General features: G+C 41.0%; 1 long non-coding RNA gene across 1 annotated transcript; it reads left to right on the forward strand.

The window, feature by feature from the left end:
• Positions 1-322: 322 nt before the first annotated feature.
• On the forward strand, positions 323-21,864 carry LOC142639500 (uncharacterized). Its single transcript, XR_012845158.1, has 6 exons — positions 323-434; positions 1,086-1,209; positions 1,997-2,067; positions 2,259-2,403; positions 5,679-5,745; positions 21,732-21,864. It is a non-coding gene; the product is annotated as an uncharacterized LOC142639500 (long non-coding RNA).
• The last annotated feature ends 2 nt before the right edge of the window (positions 21,865-21,866 follow it).

Consider the following 21,866-nt stretch of genomic DNA (forward strand, 5'->3'; position numbering starts at 1 on the left):
TTCTTTCTCTACCTGCTAAAAAATCTTTGAATTGAGTCATTGATTTGCCTAGTCTAATTGGGCTGAAGGGATTTAGCAAAGACTGCATCTCAGTATGTTGGTACTAAGTTTAGTTCCTTTCTGCTTATTACTAGTGGCACTTGAGGCTACAGGCAGGCATTTGATCCTGTTATAACTGCAAGTTATGTTAGTATTGTGAGTTCTTTTTCTTTTTGATATTTGGTTGAATTTAAATTTAACACAAAGTTTTTGTGTTTTTGTGTTTTTTTTTGTTTTGTTTTGGTTTTTAACTGGTAAATTACACACCACCCGGTGGACTCTTGAACCCAACAACCTCATCCTCCATCCTTACGGCTATTGGAAATTGAAGATTAGATTAGAAGCCCTTCTCTGATTCAATCTCTCTAACTGTCCTTTACTTCTCGAAGCCAAAGGTCTGCAATTTCGCACCTCTATCTTTTTTTTTTTTTTAATCACTTCGTTGAAATTTTGCTGAGCAAAGTAAAGACTTATGGATTGACTGATCTGTTTTCCCCCAAAAATTGTTTTGGCATTGTGTTGATTTCTCAAGTTCAAGTATTTATTCATATGTTTAGTGTTTTATTAAGTTAAGCCATGAAATCCAAGTTCTACGATTTGTTTCGGGGGCTACTTTTCTTTTGTTATCCTGAATTATGAGTGATGGTTTCAGCTGTGTTTCCAATCCCTGATGCGGGAAATGTATGTTGTTTATTCAAGTTATTGTACAGCGAGCTAAATACTGCTGTTGGGCTAGAGTATAATATTAATTGCCACTAAGGAATTGAATTAGTAGACAACATCTAAGTTTTGAATTGGAGTTCTGATTTTCGTTTCTTTTACTCAGTTTTCTATGCAACCAAACGGGCAGTTAGGGCCTTAGGTAAATATGAAATTTTGTTTTTGTTTGTTTGTCTTTTCTGTAAGTTGTTAATGGTTTCACTTGGAGAATCTAAGCACAGTTTTTTGTTATGTTTAATTTTGGATTAAATTTATTATTATTTGTGTTAGTTTTGAGTAAAGATCTTCAAAGTTCAAAGTGATTGAAATTTATTGTTTTTGTTCAGGTCCATGAACTAGATAAATTATCCATTTGTTAGTGTTATTGAGAAAAACAATACCAAAAAATCATCCACTTCATCTTCTCCTGCTACTGTTATTTCCTCTTCACATCATCACTTCGGCAAAGAGGTGAGTTTCTTTTTCTCTATCTTTCTTTTTTTATAAATCATGGTTTAGGATCAACATGGTAGGTTTGATTCTTATGGGTATGCAGGAAAAGTACTGTAGGGTTTTTTTTTTTTTTTTTTTTTTGATGAATAGGTTATTGCACATCATTTCCTGTGTTAATACATTTTTTGTTGCACCGCCTTTATTTCCAACTATTCCTCAACACACAGAGATACAAATATAAATATTTGGCGTGTACTACTTTGCCATCAATTTAAGTAACAAAACCCCCATTATTTTAAGTAAACAAATCCCTCAATTCCTTTCTCTTTCTCTCTCAGTTTCAGAGTCAATCTCTTTCTTTCACCTTCTGATTCTTCTCTCTCTCTCTCTCTCTCTCTCTCTCACATTTTGATGCTTCTTGGTTTTCGCTTATGGAATAAGTGAAAGAACTGAATGAGATTTGGTGCAAAAAATGCTGTTATAGAGGCCACTGGATATGCAACCAGTAAACTGGCATGGCATCAAAGTTGGGCTTGGAAAAAAAAATTAAAACTTTATATGCATGTTTTCTCTTGCCTCCCTCCCCATTTAAAAAAAAAAAAAAAAAAGTCCTATTTTCTGTATAGCAATAATTATATTAAATTTTATAAATTCATAACTTAAGTTTCCTAGTTTTTCTCTTTTCTATTTTTTTGGTTCTCTATTTTGAATGGTTGGCTGTGACTATATATTTGATGATATCTCACTTCAGTGAGTTGGTTTTACTCATTTGGTTTTACTCTTAGCCTGTTTTACATTCTTGCAGGTTCGACGTACATCTTGACACATCTGAAAAGAGTGAGCTTCACAAGTTACAACAACTGAAAGATGAACAAGGTCAGGCTTATTCTCATTAGTAACTTGTTGGTTAGCGTTTACATGCAATAGGCTGTTAGGCCCATCAATTGTTTAGTATTTATTTAGATAATTTTTTGTTATGCCCGTATTTGTGCCTTTTGCTGCTAATTGAGCTAGATGAAACTAAAAGATTGCAAAACTTATATGTGTCTTTCTCCTAATGTGTACAGGAGAATTGTCTAGCAATGATGAGAAAAAAATATAAAGCACTGAAGCGGGCAATTGAAAGGGAGATTTCTCAAAGTTGAGGTCGTCATCTGTTGCACATGTGTTGGCGCTGGAGATCCTCGATTGGCAAATTTTAGGTTCCATCAGGTTGAAATGCATCTAACATGTGGAAGTTTGTCCAGGATTCACTAGTTTAAAAGCTTACTCTTTTAACTTTTTGTTTTTTGTTTTGCTGCTATTGGTATACTGCATTTGGATCATTCACAGTGGTTTTATTTTTTTCGATTTTTCTATTCACTAATTTTTTTGGAATTTTTTTCTAAAAGTTAACTTCTTTTTATATGATCTGTCTGCAATGTTGAACTTTTAACTTGCTATTCCACTGAGAAATTACCAACAGTTTTGACAATCAAATGAAATTGATAAAATTATATGCATGTTTGGCATTACTTTAGGAAGAGAGTTCTAATTATAGAGTTTTAGTAGTTTGTAATATAGAATTTTAACTGAGAAGCTCTTTAGCTTTTTTGGCTTTTGAGTGTTTGAAAAATTGCATTAAACAATGCTTTAAGGTGGTAGATTTATAAAGCATGATTAGTGAATTGTAGAGTTTTTTCCCTAAAAGCTTCAAATTTTAGCTTCCTAATCACGAAGGTTGATGTAGTTGAGCTTTAAACTAGTTTTCTGTTGGGGAGGGTTTGGGAATTGGGATAAGCGTAGGTCTTAGTTTTTTTTCTAAAATACATTGAAAATGCTGCTGCTATTAGTTGTATGCATAATTTATAGGTTTTTAATAGATTTCATTCTTCTTTATTTAGGTTTTTTTTTTTTTAAATGCTGAATAAGCTTGAATTCTTAATTATTTTATTCTTTACTAATAATTTTAGTTTGAAATATATGGAGTGGAGTGTATATGAAGCTAACCAAACCATGATATGACTTACAGTTAAAGAGCTTAAAAATCCCTTCATGAACAGGATGTTCAAACCCAAAATTCTTTTTTTCTTTTTTATAGTATGTTGGAACTCCAAGAAATGCTAATGGCGCCCTCTCAGGTGTTTTTGTTGTAGTCTAACTAGGCCTTTTTCGACGACCGAAAAAGATAAAAACCCAAAGTCTGGGGTTGCACCTAAAACAAAGAGAAGTTTTCTCTTCTCTTGAATTGCTGCACAGCCTCCTCCACATAGCCCCTATCAAGTAATTTTCTCACTCTCACATTTTGCCACTCTACACCTCACATAACAAAGCTGCTTCTAATATATATACTAGATTAAGAGGAAACCAAAGTTGGCAATATTGCAAAACTGTTCACACCACGTAGAGAAAATAGGTGTGTTATTAGAGCATTAGCATCCAGGTTTGTAAAACTCCGGAAATTCTATTTTACCTAAACAACAAAAAACATGCTATATTCGGGTTGCTACACCTAAAACAATTTATAATCTTGCTAAACTCTTACTTGTAGAGGTTATTGTAGCAACTTCTACTTCTTTTTTTATTGGTCTCTCTCTCTGCATTGGCTTGGAGATCGGTATTTGTAGTGTAAATGTTCTTAGTTCATGCAAAATTTTGGCTTGTCAACCTTAAAAATCACCTAGATCTGTCTGTGTAAAGTTATGTATCTATGCTCCATTTTCTATTTTAACTAAAGTAACTGTGTAAATTACACGGTTGCGTTGTATTTGCATTTTTTATTCATTCTTTGCATTTCTTGAGAAGGAAGGAAAAGAGTGGAGGATGACTGTAAAGTATGAAAAGAGAAACATAATTAAAAATTAAAAAAAAATTAATATTTTAAGAATAAAAAATTTGATACAGTTTTTTTGAAAAATAAATTATATATATATAAAAAGTAGGTTCTTAGGTTAAACTACACACAAATATTTGAGGATGAGCGAAAGTTAGGCTTTCTTGGCAATGTTTGCAAAAAGGACATGCATATTTAATGCTAGCGTGAATAACAATTCAACTTGTCAAACATTAAATACTTGCCATGCTTTACTCATTCATATGAGTACTATTATATTTGCCTATAGTACCTTTTCAAGTAGAATTCCATAATAAAAAAATTAAAAAAAAAGACCAAAAAATCTACAATCCAAGTTGACTGAGAGTTTCCTAGCCATATAAGACAGATTCATCTTTTAATAAGTTGGGTTAATATTCCTATATGATGCCAAATCTATGTGCAATTGATGCACTCTATTCAAGCCCATTTTCTAACAAGTTTTTAAGCAAGTATGACTGCAATAGCAAAGGAAGAAAAAGGAACCCATATAGCCGTATCAATTGAGCTGATTTTTAGGTGGGTGTATTTCAGATTGGGCTGGTGGAAGTGAAGGTCCGAATCTGATTTTTAGGTGGCTGGTTAGTAAATTTATATTGGGCCTCACTTGGGTTGCTTATGTGATTGAGGGTTTTGATTCAGATTGGGCTTAGGCTACAAAATCTAATGGCTTTTGAGTAATTTTTGGGGTGTGAAGAGTGTTTCGACTAGGATTTAAATGAGGGCTAGTGCCTAGTGTAATGGATTAAGCCTAAGGGATTTTGAGTTGGACCTCAAGGTCTAAAGAATCGGGTTTCCTCATTAGGTTGAGCAAACTCGACCCATACTCCTATTTCTCTAACCAATCTCACCCATGCACCCACCCAATTCTAAAACATCTCCCCCTCTCTATTTGAAAAATTAAAACTCTCTCTCTAAGCCAAGCCTAAATGGTGTTCTCTCCCCTCTTTTCGATGTGGGAGTGTATTTGGCAGATGGGTATGTATTTTTTGTGCCATCAGAAAACAAAACTTCATCAAAATGATTGTTTGACGTAAAATTAACAATTTTAAATGTTAAAATGAGATTGACTTATCTTGTTAATTTTCTGTAAACAAAATTCTCAAGAATAAACCAAACTTTTATGTTTTAATATTGCTAAGGATCTTGTGAAATTCCTAATATGCATTTTTTTAGATATTATCTTTTGGATGCTATTAATGAGATTATTAGTAATTTCATTCAATGAGATTATGCTGTAATTTCATACCAAGTTCTTATTTTTTATTTTTTATTTTTTATTTATCATTTTGGTGCAAATATACTAGTTGCTACTGGTGCTAGGGCTACCACTTCCATCACAACAAGTCCAGTGTGGGCTGTTAAGACCAGACTCAAGGTAAGTTGGGTGTGGTTCTATTTGTAATTCTTTGTCTCCTTTCAATAAAATTATATATATATATATATATATATATTATTATGTTTGCACTCAAGAGTTTGTAGTTGAAGCTGTTTTATATTTCATCTTGCACAACACAAACTTGTGTGTTGTTTCTAGATATGCTTCCTTTGTGACTCACTCTTAGTTGAATTGCTTTGAAGTGAGTCATGTTTGAAAATTAACTTAGGTTTATATATATTCTTTTCTTGTTGGCAGATTGTAAAAAGAAGAGGCACTATAAGTTCGTGTGATCAAAGCAAGTGAAGTTGGTGAAAGACTTAAGGTACTCTGTGTGTGTGTGTGTGTGTGTGTGTGTGTGTGTGTGTGTGTGTGTGTGTGTGTTTGTGGTGGGTTGTTGAATTGGGGCAAGCAGGTGGCTTGCATGGAGTAATAAGGTGGTTTTAGTTGATATTGGGAGTGCTGACTGTTTTGTGTAATATTGGATGATTGTTGTTAAGTTGTTATTTGATTAATTCATTTTAAGAGATTCTCTCTATCTTTTTCACACATGTGGAACGCTAAAATGGAATTGCATATTTAAAGAGATGTCCATTCCTAAAGAATATTGCTAGTAATGATGTTATAGTTACTGTGGGGAGTAAAAGGACCCAAGTCGGCATATGGGCCTTTGGACTGTAGCATGGAGGGCCGACCTGCTCCAGAATTAAACTCTACGAATTGGCCCATACGCCGAGGATCCGAGGACACGTCCGAGGGTAAGTTTCTCCTCGGATAGGCCTAGGAGAACTCAAAACTTCATTATGAAGGTCAAGGCACAACTCTAGAAAGACTAATGGTTAAAGGGGGACACCCTGAACCTCCTAGATGCACCAGTGTTAAAGAAAATATCAAGAGCAAAGGCTGCTACCTCCGCATTAAAGGCTCTGCACCTACCTCCCTGGCCGCATTAATGGGGAAGTGACCCCTGAACAGTAGGGCTGAAACTTCTAGTCACTTTCCAAAAAGTATTAGGGAAGGAAGTATTTAAGGGGGGTGAAGGCCAAAGAGAAGGGAGGAGAAACGAAGAAAGAAATTAAGAATTGTAATCTTTAAGGAAGAAAGAGAGATAGTAAAGAAATAGTCCTCGGCTCAAGCCCGAGGAGACTCATTTGCAATTATCATTCATTATTTACAAGTGTTTGCTTATAAAAGCCCGTTAACAAGTTCTCAGTACCTTTAATCTAGATTCCGAACACACACTCTACAAATTTCATTGTTTAAGGCTTATTGGGCCTGAGCCCATAACCTTCTTTGGGTTCAGGTGCAATTGTGCACTTACAATTGGCGCCGTTTATGGGAAATCTAGTCTAGAAGGAGTTGGGATACTATGGCATGCCTGGGTTTCCACCATGCAGAGTCACAGGGATCACAACCGGAGGATCTTTTCGAGCTTCTTGAGCGTCGAAGGGATCGTGAGGGAAGTGTCTATACAGAATACCCCGGGGCTAGCCATACTCATGGTGGGGGTGGTACCACCCATGAGGATGGTGCTAAAGCCATGCAGAAGGAGATTAATCGTTTGAAGAGGAAGTTACGCCGCGCCAGACGCAGGTCTTCACCGTCCTCATCTAGTCCTTCCTCAGAGGAGGTACAGGGAGGTAGCTACAGCTCAAGGTCATGCTCACCCCGGCAATGTCCTCGGGTGAGGAGGACGACCAGCCAGCTCGCAGACGTAAGAAGCTTCCTTCAAGGGGCTTAGGGAACGATGCTATGAGTTGGGCGTTGCACCAACTCTCCAAATCTCCGTTTTCACGGAGGATTGAGAAGGGGAGACTTCCCAGGAGGTTTATCCAGCCCACCTTTACCATCTACAATGGCCGGACTGATCCGGTGGAGCACGTGAGTCACTTTAACCAAAGGATGGCGGTGCACTCTCACAACGAGACCCTGATGTGTAAAGTTTTCCCTTCTAGCTTGGGACCTGTTGCTATGAGGTGATTCAACGGCCTTAAATCGGGGTCTATAGGTTCGTTTGGGGAGCTCACTAGAGCATTCGCTTCACGGTTCATTACGTGTAGCAGAGTATCTCGGCCATTGGATTCGCTGCTATCCATGACCATGAGGGAAGGGGAGACGTTGAAAGCATATTCTGACCGGTACTGGGAAATGTTTAATGAAATAAATGGAGACTTTGATGAGGTAGCGCTCAATACTTTTAAGGTAGGCCTTCCTACTGATCATGACTTGAGGAAGTCTTTGACTAAAAAGCCTGTCCGCAGCGTACGTCGCCTCATGGACCGCATTGACAAGTACAAGAGAGTGGAGGAAGACCAGCAGCAAGGAAAGGGTAAGGAGAAGGTTATCCCGCAGGAGAGAAGGGATTTCAGGTCGAACAGATACCACAACAACAAGCCGAGGAGAGAATATGTTGGGCAGTCCAGCTCGGCAGCACCTCAGGCCGTGAACACTGTGTTCCAAGAACCAGTACATCAGTTGCTGGAGAAAGTTCATAAGGAGCCCTTCTTCAGATGGCTTGGTAAGATGGCAGGAGACCCTGTGAAGAGGAATCAAAACCTCTTTTGTCAGTACCACCAGGATGTGGGCCACACTACCGAGAACTGTCGGACCCTTTGGAACCACTTGGAGCAGCTGGTCAGTGAAGGGAAACTAAAGCAGCACTTATGTCAACCTGTTGGACAGGGCAGTCAATCTGGCTCGAACAATCAGAAGAATAATCCATCTCGGCCCGCATTGGGAACGATTAATGTTATCTTCGTTGCACCTGGCAGGACTGGCTCAGGTCCCACTAGGGTGATGGCGGTTTCCCATTCTCAGGCTGAGGAACCAGGCTGCAAGCCGAAGAGGTTGAAGGTGACCTTACCAGTCTTGGGATTTTCGGAGGAAGATAAGATTGGTACCATTCAACCCCAGAACAATGCTCTTGTGGTCACTCTCAGGATAGGGAGTTATGATGTCAAGAGAGTTATGATTGATCAGGGCAGCGGTGCAGATATCATGTACCCTAATTTATTTAAGGGGTTAAGGCTGAAGTTGGAAGATCTTACTCCTTATGACTCGCCACTCATAAGCTTCGAAGGAAGGGCCGTTGTGCCGAAGGGACAGATTCGTTTGCCCGTCCAATCCGGCTCAGAAACGGTTGAGGTGGATTTCATTGTGGTCGACGCGTACTCCCCATATACAGCCATCCTCGCCAGGCCATGGCTGCACGCTCTGGGAGCTGTCTCCTCTACCTTGCATGTTAAGGTTAAGTTTCCCTCGGGGGAGTATGTTGAGGAAATCCTCGGCAGCCAATCAGTGGCCAGGCAATGCATATCGGCTGCAGTGTTTCATCAGTCAGAAGCCGAGTTATCAGCTTTGCCCATCCAAGAGTCATAGCAATTAACAGCTCCGGATGCACCTGGAGCGGTCACAGGAGATGAGACTGTTTGTGAGGAGTTAGAGAAGTTTTTAATAGCAGATGACCCAGAGAGGTTCTTCCAGGTCGGCATACGCTTACCGCACCAGGAGAAGATGGAGTTGTTGGAGTTTCTAAAAGACAATATCGATGTTTTTGCATGGGATCCTTATGAGGCTCCGCGTGTAGATCCGAGCTTCATTTGTCATCGTTTGAACGTCAACCCTGCCATTGTCCCGAGAAGGCAGCCACCTCGGCATTCCTCCAAAGAACATTCCTAGGCTGTGAAGGAATAGGTGCTCAAACTCAAGAGGGCCGGGGCTATTAAAGAAGTTTTCTACCCCGAGTGGTTGGCGCATACGGTTGTGGTTAAAAAGAAGAATGGAACGTGGAGAGTATGTGTGGACTTTACGGATTTAAACAAGGCCTGCCCCAAGGATTCATTCCCCATGCCGCGTATTGATCAACTGGTGGATGCCACTGTCGGACATCCTCGAATGAGTTTTTTGGATGCCTTCCAGGGTTACCATCAGATCCCATTAGCATTGGAGGATCAAGAGAAGACTGCTTTTATTGCTCCAACAGGGAACTACCATTATAAGGTCATGCCATTTGGGTTGAAGAATGCTGGGGCTACCTACCAAAGAATGATGACCAGAATGTTTGAACAGCAACTAGGGAAGACCATTGAGGTATATGTGGATGATATGGTGGTGAAGAGTAAAACAATACATTCACACGTGAAAGATCTGGCCGACACCTTTCAGGTGCTAAGAAAGTACAAGCTGCGCCTTAACGCCTCAAAGTGCTCTTTTGGCGTGGGGTTCGGAAAGTTCTTGGGATACATGATTACTCACAGAGGCATAGAGGTGAACCCAGCACAGGTCAGGGCTATTCAGGATTTGCAGCCGCCTCGGAACCCAAAAGAGATCCAGAAATTGACCGGAATGATTGCTGCATTGAATAGGTTTATCTCTCGGTCAGCCGACCGATGTCGTCCTTTCTTCCAATTGTTGAATAAGTGGAAAGGGTTTCAATGGACCGAGGATTGCGTGTTAGCTTTCCAACAACTCTTAAGCAATATCTTTCTCGGCCACCCATTTTGTCTCGCCCCGAGGCGGACGAGGTCTTGTTTGCTTATCTGGCAGTGGCCATCCATGCAGTCATCCTGGTCCTTATAAGGAATGAAAGCGGGGTGCAACGACCGGTCTACTACGTTAGTAAGTCTTTGAATGAGGCCGAGGTGCGCTATCTGCTCTTGGAGAAAGCACTTCTGGCCATAGTTCACGCCACGCGCAAGCTTCCTCATTATTTCCAGTCTCACACTGTGGTGGTCCTGACCCAATTGCCTCTTAAGGCGGTGTTACGCAGTGCCGATTACTCTGGCAGGGTGGCAAAATGGGGAACCATTTTGGGAGCCTTTGATGTTAAATATAAGCCTCGCACCTCGGTGAAGGGCCAGGTCCTCGCTGACTTGGTGGCAGAGTTTACCGAACCATTGCTGGAAGAAACCCTGAAAGAGGCACACATGGATGAAAAACCTGTTGGTGTGATCACATTTGTAATACCTCCGACTTGGAAAGTGTATGTGGATGGGGCAGCTAATCAGAGAGGGTCTGGTGTTGGACTTGTCCTAATGTCCCCTGAGGGGATTGTCTTCGAAAAATCTTTGAGATTGGCGTTCTCAGCTACTAATAATGAGGCCGAGTATGAAGCAGTCTTGGTGGCCATGAAGATGGTACGTAGGATGGGTGGAAAGGAAATCCATGTGTTCTCGGACTCTCAATTAGTGGTCGGCCAAGTCATGGGGACCATGGAGGCTAGAGACCCCAGAATGCAGGAATATTTAGCCCAGGTCAAGCGTCAGCAAGCTGAATTTGACTCCTTCGTCTTAGCTCATATTTCTAGGAGTGGAAACACCCATGCAGATTCTTTGGCTACGTTAGCAACGTCCTCGACTCAGGGTTTTCCCAGGATTATCCTCGTGGAGGATTTGCTAGAGCCAACTCTTACCATTGTTAGCGCAGTTCGCATTCATCTGATAAGGCCGGGACCTAGTTGGATTGACCCGGTTATATCTTTTCTTAAGAATGACATCCTTCCTCAGGAAAAATCTGAAGCGAATATGATACATCGAAAGGCGCCACGCTTCTGGTTGTCCGAGGACCAGAAACTGTATAAACGATCCTTCTCAGGACCGTACTTGTTGTGTGTGCATCCTGAATCAACGGATGCACTTCTGGAGGAACTGCATGAGGGAATTTGTGGAAGCCACACTGGGAGAAGGTCCTTAGCCCATAGAGCCCTGACTTAGGGTTATTGGTGGCCCAATATGCAGAGAGAGACTCAGGACTATGCCAGAAAATGTGATCAATGCCAGAGGTTCGCTCCTAATATTCATCAACCTAGAGGGGTTCTTAACCCTCTCTCCAGCCCTTGGCCTTTTGCGCAGTGGGGATTGGACATAGTGGGGCCATTTCTGAGAGCTACAGGAAACAAAAGATGGCTTCTCGTGGGGACAGACTATTTCACTAAATGGGTTGAGGCCGAGCCCTTAGCAAATATCAGAGACGTTGACTCCAAGAAATTTGTCTGGAAAAACATCGTCACTAGATTCGGTATTCCACACATACTTATCTCAGAAAATGGCGTTCAATTCGACAGCAAGGCTTTTAGGAAATACTATGATGATATGGGCATCGTAAATAGATATTCAACCCCAGCTTATCCTCAGGGAAATGGGCAAGTCGAGGCTGTTAACAAGGTCATAGTTAGTGGGCTCAAGAAAAGGTTGGACGATGCGAAAGACAGATGGGTAGAGGAACTCCTACATGTTCTGTGGACGTATCGGACTACGCCGCGCAGGTCCACGGGAGAAACACCATTCTCTATGACTTATGGAGCTGAGGCGGTTATACCCCTGGAATCTGGTTTTCCCACCCTGAAGACAAGTTCTTTTAGCCCAGAGAATAACAATGGACTCCTGGAGAAAGGCCTCGATTTACTTGAGGAACGACGCGAGGCAGCTATGGTCCAAATGGCTTATTATCAACAGAAGCTAAAACGGAGATATGATGCCCACATGAAGCTAAGGCCGCTCGCACCTGGTGATCTTGTACTAAGAAAAGTTGTGGGCACTTCTAAGAACCCAGCTTGGGGTAAGTTAGGACCCAACTGGGAAGGCCCCTATCGCATTGTTTCAGTAGCAGGTATAGGTTCATATTGGCTAGCTGACCTAGATGAAAGAATTGTACCACGCCCGTGGAATGTAAATAACCTTAGAAGGTATTATTATTAATAAAATGTGCTTTTGTTAGTTAACATTTTAAAGTTATAAGTACCTCTAACATTTCGAGTTACTACTCTTAAAAATCAAACAGAAACTTGGTTAAGTGTAATCCTCGGACCACAAACCTTGTGAAAATTGATATCTCATCATTTGTTAAACAGAACCTTAGTTATGCTGGGTCCTCGAACCTCCTACTTTGGGGAAATTAACATTTGAAGCTACTACTCTTAAGAATCAAACAGAAACTTGGTTAAGTGTAGTTCTCAGACCACAAACCTTGTGAAAATTGATATCTTATCATTTGTTAAACAGAACCTTAGTTATGCTGGGTCCTCGGACCTCCTACTTTGGGGAAATTAACATTTGAAGCTACTACTCTTAAGAATCAAACAGAAACTTGGTTAAGTGTAGTCCTCGAACCACAAACCTTGTGGAAATTGATGTCTTATCATTTGTTAAACAGAACCTTAGTTATGCTGGGTCCTCGGATCTCCTACTTTGGGGAAATTAACATTTGAAGCTACTACTCTTAAGAATCAAACGGAAACTTGGTTAAGTGTAGTTCTCGGACCACAAACCTTGTGGAAATTGATGTCTTATCATTTGTTAAACAGAACCTTAGTTATGCTGGGTCCTCGGACCTCCTACTTTAGGGAAATTAACATTTGAAGCTACTACTCTTAAGAATCAAACAGAAACTTGGTTAAGTGTAGTCGTCGGACCACAAACCTTGTGGAAATTGATGTCTTATCATTTGTTAAACAGAACCTTAGTTATGCTGGGTCCTCAGACCTCCTACTTTGGGGAAATTAACATTTGAAGCTACTACTCTTAAGAATCAAACAGAAACTTGGTTAAGTGTAGTCCTCGGACCACAAACCTTGTGAAAATTGATGTCTTATCATTTGTTAAACAGAACCTTAGTTATGCTGGGTCCTCGGACCTCCTACTTTGGGAAAATTAAAATTTGAAGCTACTACTCTTAAGAATCAAACAGAAACTTGGTTAAGTGTAGTCCTCGGACCACAAACCTTGTGGAAATTGATATCTTATCATTTGTTAAACAGAACCTTAGCTATGTTGGGTCCTCGGACCTCCTACTTTGGGGAAATTAACATTTAGGGTTATTATTCTTAAGAGTCAAACAGAAACTTGGTTAAGTATAGTCCTCAGACCACAAACCTTGTCACTGTTCTTAATATCTTGTTACTGTTCTTATTCTTATTACATGTTTCATGGAAATCAGTATCTCACCATTCATTAATTTGGATCTCAAGTTCCACATTTTTAAGTGTTAAACAAATTTTTGTAAGGAATGGTCTTCGGACCTTACATCCTACTGAAAGCAATACGTCAGATTACAAAGGTTTAATCATCATGTAAGTTGTCTAACTGTGACATTATTTAATATTTAAATTAAGTTATGTGGTTGTTTTCAAGTCATAGTTGTTTGCATGGGGGAGTTAGACTTATTTATTCTGTTTTCCCTTTAACTATTTGTTATTGAAGACTTTCATGGCAAGCACAAAAAGAATAAGGTAAAACAAAGACAACATGAACGAAAGTTGAATAAAAATGTTCTTCATTAATTATATACAAAAAAAGGGGAGTACAAAAGGTTCTATCCTAGGCCTTAGGCTTGTGCAGGGGGGTCTTGGAGGGAGCTGCTGTCAGCCTCAGTACTCTTCAATTCCAGTTCAAAGCTGGACAAAACTTGCTTCCCTTTGTCTGCTGAAGGGACGAGGGGCTCCGTGCCTTGAACTTGCTCCTTCTCGGCGCCATCACACTTGTCCTTTTCTTTATAGGAACCTTCAGGTTTTGTAGGATCAGGAACAAGTTCTTGCACTACAGGAGGGAGGGCAGGAGAGGCAGCAACAGGAGGGTCTTCAATTTCCTGTATGTCTAGGGGAAGCCAAATGTTCTCGGGCTTCCTCAGCTCGGAAACTTGAGGAACCCCTGCTACATTCATGGCCTCTCCCCAGACCTGCTGACAGTACTCTCGGCACAAGGCCGCAAAAGCTTCTGTCAGCTGTTCTTGCGTTCTGGTTACCCCCGCCTAATAGCTAGCCTTCTTCGCGGCCTCCAGTGCGTGCTTGTGGGCACGAGCCTCCTCCTTCGCCCGCGTAAGCTCTTTTTCCAAGTCAGAGCGTGCCTGTTGAACTTGGGCAAGCTCGTCATCCTTTTGGCGGAGAAGCTTACGCTGCCCCTCCACTTAGCCCTCCATCGTCTTCAAGCTGGCCTTGTCTCCATCTCTCTCTCTTTTTAAGTCAGCCAGCTGTGACGTGATCTTCCCGTTCTCTGCTAGGGCCTGGCTTAGGGACCTTTCTGCCTCTTGCCTTAGCTCTTGTTCCATTCCAGCGCGCTTCCGAGAATCCTCCACGAACTTCTCGGCCGCGAAAACTTCCTGGATGGACTGCAAAAAATGCCAGGAGGTTAAATACAGTAAAGTGTTTGCAAATAAATATAAAGTATGAGTGCGAGGTGGAACTTACCAGAGCTAAACCCCTTTTTAATGAGAGGAACAACTGCGGCTGGCCCATCTCTTCCAAGGTTTCCATGTCCTTGGGCAGCAGAAGAGGACGCTCCAACACCTCGGCCAAATGATGGGCGTGGCCTTGCTGGACTGCCCTAATGCTGGAGTGACAGGGAATGGGCGCGCCATCCAGTCTCAAGTCAGGAGACTAGGTAGCTGGTGCTCGGCGCACCTCGGCCACGTCTCTAATCTCCCCGCTCTCAACTGAGCGGGCACACCCTTTACCCTTGTCCATTTTCTGCTGCTAGGCCGGCGCCGGCTGTTTCATCTTCTTTTATTTTTCACCTTCAGCCCCCTCGGCCTCCGCTTTCCTTTTCTTCTTGGGGTCTTTGGCTGGAGGCTTGGGGTCGGTTGGAGGAGGAGGAGGTGGTGGTAAAGCCGGGGGAACCTGGGACCCCCTCATCCCCTTCTTCGCCATTCGTGCGCTTCTTACGGTCATAAGGTCCTTTAGCTCGTCCATCTCTTCTTCAATGGAGCTGTCGTCTGGACGCGCTATCACTAGACCTTCTATCCCAAAGGCTTCGGCTGCTTCTTCTTCCTCGTCAGAAAGAACAACGAACGGGTTTCCGCGAGGTCGTAGGGAGTCCTCGAACTGAAATTGTTCTATCTCCTCGTCCAACGTGTTCGAAGAAGACACTCGCTCCTCTGGGACAACAATTGCCTGAGGGTGCACAGCGAGGGGAACTGCCGCTATGGGCTGTGTGTACAACACTGTGTTTGGGGCGTCAGGGATGTCGTGGTCGGCCAAAAAGTGGGGTCTGGCTACGTTAATTCTCCTACGCCTTCGGTCACTTGCGATTATTGCGTTCTCGATCTCCTAGAAGTCCGAGGAGATGGGATCGTACCCCAGAATCAAGTAGGCCGCCCTAAGTTGTAAGTCTCTGCTGACGAACACCTCGGAGCGTAGCACTCTATTCAAATCTGCAATGTTGCAGTGGCTTAAGCGTGAGCGCACGTTTTGCTTATCTGCAAAGAAAAACATCCAAATAAACAAACATGGTCAGATTCATAGAACATATAATAAATTGAAGTTAGACGCTCAAGTAAATGCGAATACATATGCCTAGATGATTTAGGGAGTTATGGAGGGGGAAGTTAAATCCTAAGGTGTCGCACCTGGATCTCCCCACTCAACTGGGCAGTGGGGGCCGTCATGCTAGTTGCCAAAGACGATGAGGTAGTCATCCTTCATGCCTTTATTGGACTTGAGCAAACAGAAGATCAACCTAACTACGCTGGAGCGGGATTTGATGTAATAACCCACTCCAGTGAGTTTGTGGCATTCGTACATAAAGACGACATCATGCCACGTGAGGTTCAGACCCATTTGCTCGTTTAGAGCATCAACGCTTCCTAAGACCCTAAAAACGTTGGGGGCACACTGATCGGGGCATAACCGGTGGTTGCAGAGGTACTCCCTGGTTACGGGTTTCATTGGGGGGTCATCCCACCTTCTACAAAGGCGACCATGGGAATGATGACCTCTCCGGTTTTCCTAGAACCGGCCACGGCTTCCGCCGGGCAGTATTTTAGACCTACGTCGCTGGGAATATGATACTTGGCTCTAAAACCTTCCATCCCAGCGGCGGTATCAACTAGGCACTTAAACTTTCCCATCGGAAAGGAACAAAAGGCTAAGTTCTAAGAGGGAGAGTGGTTATAAGAGGAGCTGAGGACAAGGTCCGAGGAGAAAGGGTTAAGAAAAAAAGGAATAAGAACTTACAAATTTCAAGTTGTACGAATTTCCACGAATTTCTACAGACCAAAGGGTGATTACTAATCTTTTGATGGGATTAGCCTCTGAGGAAATAAATAAGGGCGCAAGTTCCCGAAGCGTCACGACGTGCGGGAAGCAGCCTCGAAATTGCATTTGTCCCGCCCAAATTTTCATGGAGTAACAAGGGCCGTTGGATGCTCATCTCACCGTTGAACGTGGGGGACAAGGTGTAACTTACGGTAATAAATGCGCGCGTTTTTGAAAATAAAACTGCCAAGTGGCATCCTCTGGAACGCGAAACGGTTTCCACACGAGCAGTTATTTACAAAACGTGTGGGGTAAGTCCTTGTTGGATCAAAACCCTATTTTTTCTCCTCGGATGATGAAAAATAGAGTTTTGAGGGGCTATTGTGGGGAGTAAAAGGACCCAGGTCGGCATATGGGCCTTTGGACTGTAGCATGGAGGGCCGACCTACTCCAGAATTAAACTCTACGAATTGGCCCATACGCCGAGGATCCGAGGACACGTCTGAGGGTAAGTTTCTCCTGGGATAGGCCCAGGAGAACTCAAAACTTCATTATGAAGGTCAAGGCACAACTCTGGAAAGACTAATGGTTAAAGGGGGACACCCTGAACCTCCTAGATACACCAGTGTTAAAGAAAATATCAAGAGCAAAGGCTGCTACCTCCGCATTAAAGGCTCTGCACCTACCTCCCTAGCCACATTAATGGGGAAGTGACCCTTGAACAGTAGGGCTGAAACTTCTAGTCACTTTCCAAAAAGTATCAGGGAAGGAAGTATTTAAGGGGGGTGAAGGCCAAAGAGAAGGGAGGAGAAACGAAGAAAGAAATTAAGAATTGTAATCTTTAAGGAAGAAAGAGAGATAGTAAAGAAATAGTCCTCGGCTCAAGCCCGAGGAGACTCATTTGCAATTATCATTCATTATTTACAAGTGTTTGCTTATAAAAGCCCGTTATAAAGTTCTTAGTACCTTTAATCTAGATTCCGAACACACACTCTACAAATTTCATTGTTTAAGGCTCATTGGGCCTGAGCCCATAACCTTCTTTGGGTTCAGGTGCAATTGTGCACTTACAGTTACCAAATGTATTGATAACTTCTCTATGCATTTAAATTCATTGTTTGATTAGAAACATAGCTAAAAGTGAATGATTAAAGATGATTTGTTTCTTAAATTAAGGTGAAATTGTGTAAATGGAATGTGTGTTAACTCTTGGTTTGTGTTTTCATGAAATTACATTATAGGTATTTCTTGTAAACCACGTTATAGCAATGGATAAGAGTTGAATGAAACTTACCAATAGAAGGTCACGAGAATATTTAGATGGAGTCCAACAGTTTTTGAATTTTGCATCTAACCATGCAAACCCGGATGGAACGATTTCATGTCCGTGTAAAAAATGTGTGCATACAGATTCGTTGCCTATAGATGTTGTACACATTCACTTAGTGTCACATGGGATTTGTAGGGGTTATAACCCTTGAATTTTTAATGGGGAATCATCGTCTGCAAAGATTTCTACTGAAACTCCTCATAGTCATGTCCAAGAAAACCCGATAGAGTATGCCGATCTTCGTGACATGTTGCATGACATGTTCCCCATATAAGATATGGCATCTGGGCCAACGGAAGAAGTCCCTAGTGTGCACCAACCCCCAAAAGGTCCTGTAGAAGGTCCTAATGAAGATGCACTTCAGTTTATGAAATTGCTTGAAGATGCTAATCAACCTTGTTATGAAGGTTGTAAGCATTGAAGCAAATTGTCAGCCATTGTGCATTTGTACCACATGAAGTGTCTTAATGATTGGACCAACAAATCTTTTACCATGTTGCTGCAATTTTTGCTTGATTTTCTTCCTTCAAATGCTAAGTTTCCAAAAGATTGTTATGAGGCTAAGAATATTATTAAGGATCTAGGCTTGAGCTATGAGAAGATTCATGCTTGTCCTAAAGATTGTATTTTATATTGGAAGGACAATGCGAACCTTGAAGCTTGTCCAAACTGTAACCTTTCAAGATGAGAAAGTATGAGTCTAAACGTCAACAAAGTACTAATGCTTCCTCCAAGAGAAGAAAAAAGAAAGCTGCAAAGATCCTACGGTGGTTCCCTTTAAAGCCAAGATTGAAGCGACTATTTATGTCTCCTGAAACAGCCAATCATATGAAGTGGCATGCAAATGGTCGTGTGAATGACGGGTTAATGAGGCATCCTGCTGATTCTGAAACTTGGAAATCATTTGACTCTAAGTACATAGAGTTCTCATCCAAGCCTCGTAATGTAAGGCTTGCAGTAGCAGCTGATGGATTCAATCTGTATGGAAATATGAGTACTACTCATAGTACATGGCCTGTCATTTTGATCCCATACAATCTCCCTCCATGGATATGCATGAAAAAGTCTTATTTCATGCTATCCTTATTGATTCCCGGTCCAACCTCACCCAGGAATGATATAGACATGTACTTACAACCCCTAGTAGAAGAACTGAAGGAGTTATGGGATGTTGGAGTAGAAACGTTTGATTTGTTTTCCAAAAAATCATTCCAAATGCATGCTGCATTATTGTGAACCATAAATGATTTTCTTGCATATGGTGATATCTCGGGTTGGAGTACCAAAGGGAGACTTGCATGTCCATCTTGTAACTATGATAGTCAGTCTCGTTGGTTAAGATATGGAAGGAAATTTAGTTATATTGGACACAGGCGATTCTTGGATAGAGATCATAAGTTTCGTAAGCAAAAAAAAAAATCATTTGATGGACATGATGATATGAGACCAGCTCCTATTACAGTACTTGGAGGGGAAATCATGTTACAAACGGATGCTGTAGCCGAACATGTGTTTGGGAAGAAAAAAGTTAATTTGACCAATAAAAGAAAAAGAGGGGAGGATGCCTTAACTGTGTGGAAGAAGAGAAGTATATTTTTCACCTTGCCTTATTGGGAGGACCATGTGTTGCGTCACAATCTTGGCATGATGCACATTGAAAAGAATGTAGTGGATAATATAATTGGCACATTGTTGAATTTGGATGGCAAGACAAATGATAACTTGAAGGCATGCCAAGACTTAAAGGATGTGGGTATAAGAAGTGGACTTCACTTGGAAAAGGTTGGGAATGATCAGACACGTATGCCACATGCTTGCTACCATATGAATGCTAGTGAAAAGGATGGTTTTTTGCAAAGTTTTGAAAGATGTAAGAGTGCCAGATGGATATTCTTCAAACATCTCATGTTGCGTTAAACTAAAAGAACGCAACATTAGTGGGATGAAGAGCCATGATAATCACATCTTAATGCAGCAGCTTTTTCCAATAGCAATACGTGGATCTTTGCCCCCTGAAGTGAGTAGGAGTTTAATTGACTTATCTTGTTTCTTTATGGAGATATGTTCCAAAGTATTAAATGTGGAGGAACTTGAGGCTCTTGAGAAGAGGATTGCAGTGACATTGTGTGAGTTGGAAATGATATTCCCTCCCTCTTTCTTTACAGTGATGGTACATCTAGTCATGCATTTGGCAAGCGAAGCCAAAGTTGCTGGCCTAGTTCATTACCATTGGATGTATCCCATAGAGAGGTAACACATATATTAACTTGGTCTATTTAGTTTTGTTTAACTTACCAATTTTCCGCTGTTGATCTTGGGTTTTCCAATAGGTACTTGTCAAGACTTAAGTCTTACGTGCATAATAAAACTTATCCAGAAGGCTCCATTGCAAAGGGTATATAGCAGAGGAATGCTTAACATTCTGCTCACGCTATTTTAAATCTGTTGAAACTGCATTCAATCGGCCTGTAAAGAATGTTGAGGAATCCATGGGTGCAGTGGTGAGCATTACACTAGATTCAAACTCATGGATACAAGCACATCGTTATGTGCTATTCAATTGTGAAGAAATCACTCCATGTTGCGAGTAAGTGATATGTCCTTACGTATCCTTTAACGGCATTCCAATACAATACTCTAGATTAACACTAACATGTTTGTCTACACAGTGTACACATAGCGGAGATCAAGGCCAGTTTTCCTTTTCATGTGACTGATGATGTTATTCAAAAGTAGCACATAGAGGAATTTTGCCCTTGGTTTAAGGAATATATAAGTAAAGTATATGTGTGTGTGTGTGTGTGTGTGTGTGTGTATATATATATATTGTTGTATTATTGGTTGTAACACTTTAGATATCATACTTATAATAAAAGTCTTCCTCTATAATAGGTGATGTCAATGGATGCTTCTAAGAGAAAGGAACTCTCTGATAAAGTTAGATGGTTTGCTTGATATCCAGATAATGAAGCAAAACGGTTCAAACGTTATGTCATAAATGGTTTGAAGTTTCGCACTAAAGATTTTGAGACAACTAGGAAAACTCAAAATAGTGGAGTTTGTGTTGTTACAGAAGGTGGTGCTACTTATTATGGTGTACTAATCGATATTATTGAGTTGATCTACTCTGACAAGTATCGGTATGTATTATTTAAATGTCAATGGGCTGACGTTATTAGTGGGAGAGGATGCAAAAAAGATGACTTTGGCTTTCCTCTTGTCAATTTTTCAAGATTGATACACAAGGGCGATCGATTGATTGACGAACCTTATGTATTAGCATCTCAAGCTTTGCAAGTGTTTTACATGGAAGATGTGAGACATAAAGACTAGATGGTGGTGGTCCAAACAAAACCTAGGGAGGTGTTTGATGTTGGTATTAAAGCTATAGATGATGATGAAGAAGTGGATACATATATGGAGAATGTCCCTTATAATGTAACTACTAATGATGCATGTGATGATGCAAATGACAACCATGCTTGCGCTCGAGTTGATGAAGAAGAAACCATTTATGATACACCATTGATTAGTGAGAATGAATTGCTTGAAGAAAACTTTATCGATGATGAAGAGCTTAGTGATGATATTTATGAGTCCAATGATGATGGGTCCAATGATGATGGGTCTAGTGATGATGAGTCTAGTGGTGATGACTCTAGTTAATACTATTGGGTATGAGTCTATGAAACCTTATCTTATTTTGGGTATTTTGATGGTGTAATTGTTTGCTTTAGTTTCCCTTCTATGTTCTCTAATGTGATTGTTAGAAGCTGAAATTTGTGGTTTTGTGTTAGCAATTTGAAAGGTTCAAGATATTATGGTCAATTGAATGCCTATTAATGTCTTCTAACATGTATGCTCTACGATATGCTGCTGAAATAATAGTGATATTTGGGGCTCTCATTGAAAATATTGTATTTGTGCTGTTTAAGGGTAGTCTTATATAGATTTGCTCTATGAGCAGTTTTACTTGTACTATTAGTTGTCATTGTGCTTATATACTTGTTTATTTCAGACTTTGACACTTGAAATGGGAAGGCGAAAGAAAAATCTATGCACGCATTCTAAGAGTTTAACATTGGAAAGAGCTTCTTCACAAGATGTGGATGAAGTGGGGGACCAAGAAATGCACGAAGCTTCTACATAAGGT

This window comes from Castanea sativa, chromosome 1, assembly GCF_040712315.1.
Source record: "Castanea sativa cultivar Marrone di Chiusa Pesio chromosome 1, ASM4071231v1".
Taxonomy (NCBI): Eukaryota; Viridiplantae; Streptophyta; class Magnoliopsida; order Fagales; family Fagaceae; genus Castanea; species Castanea sativa.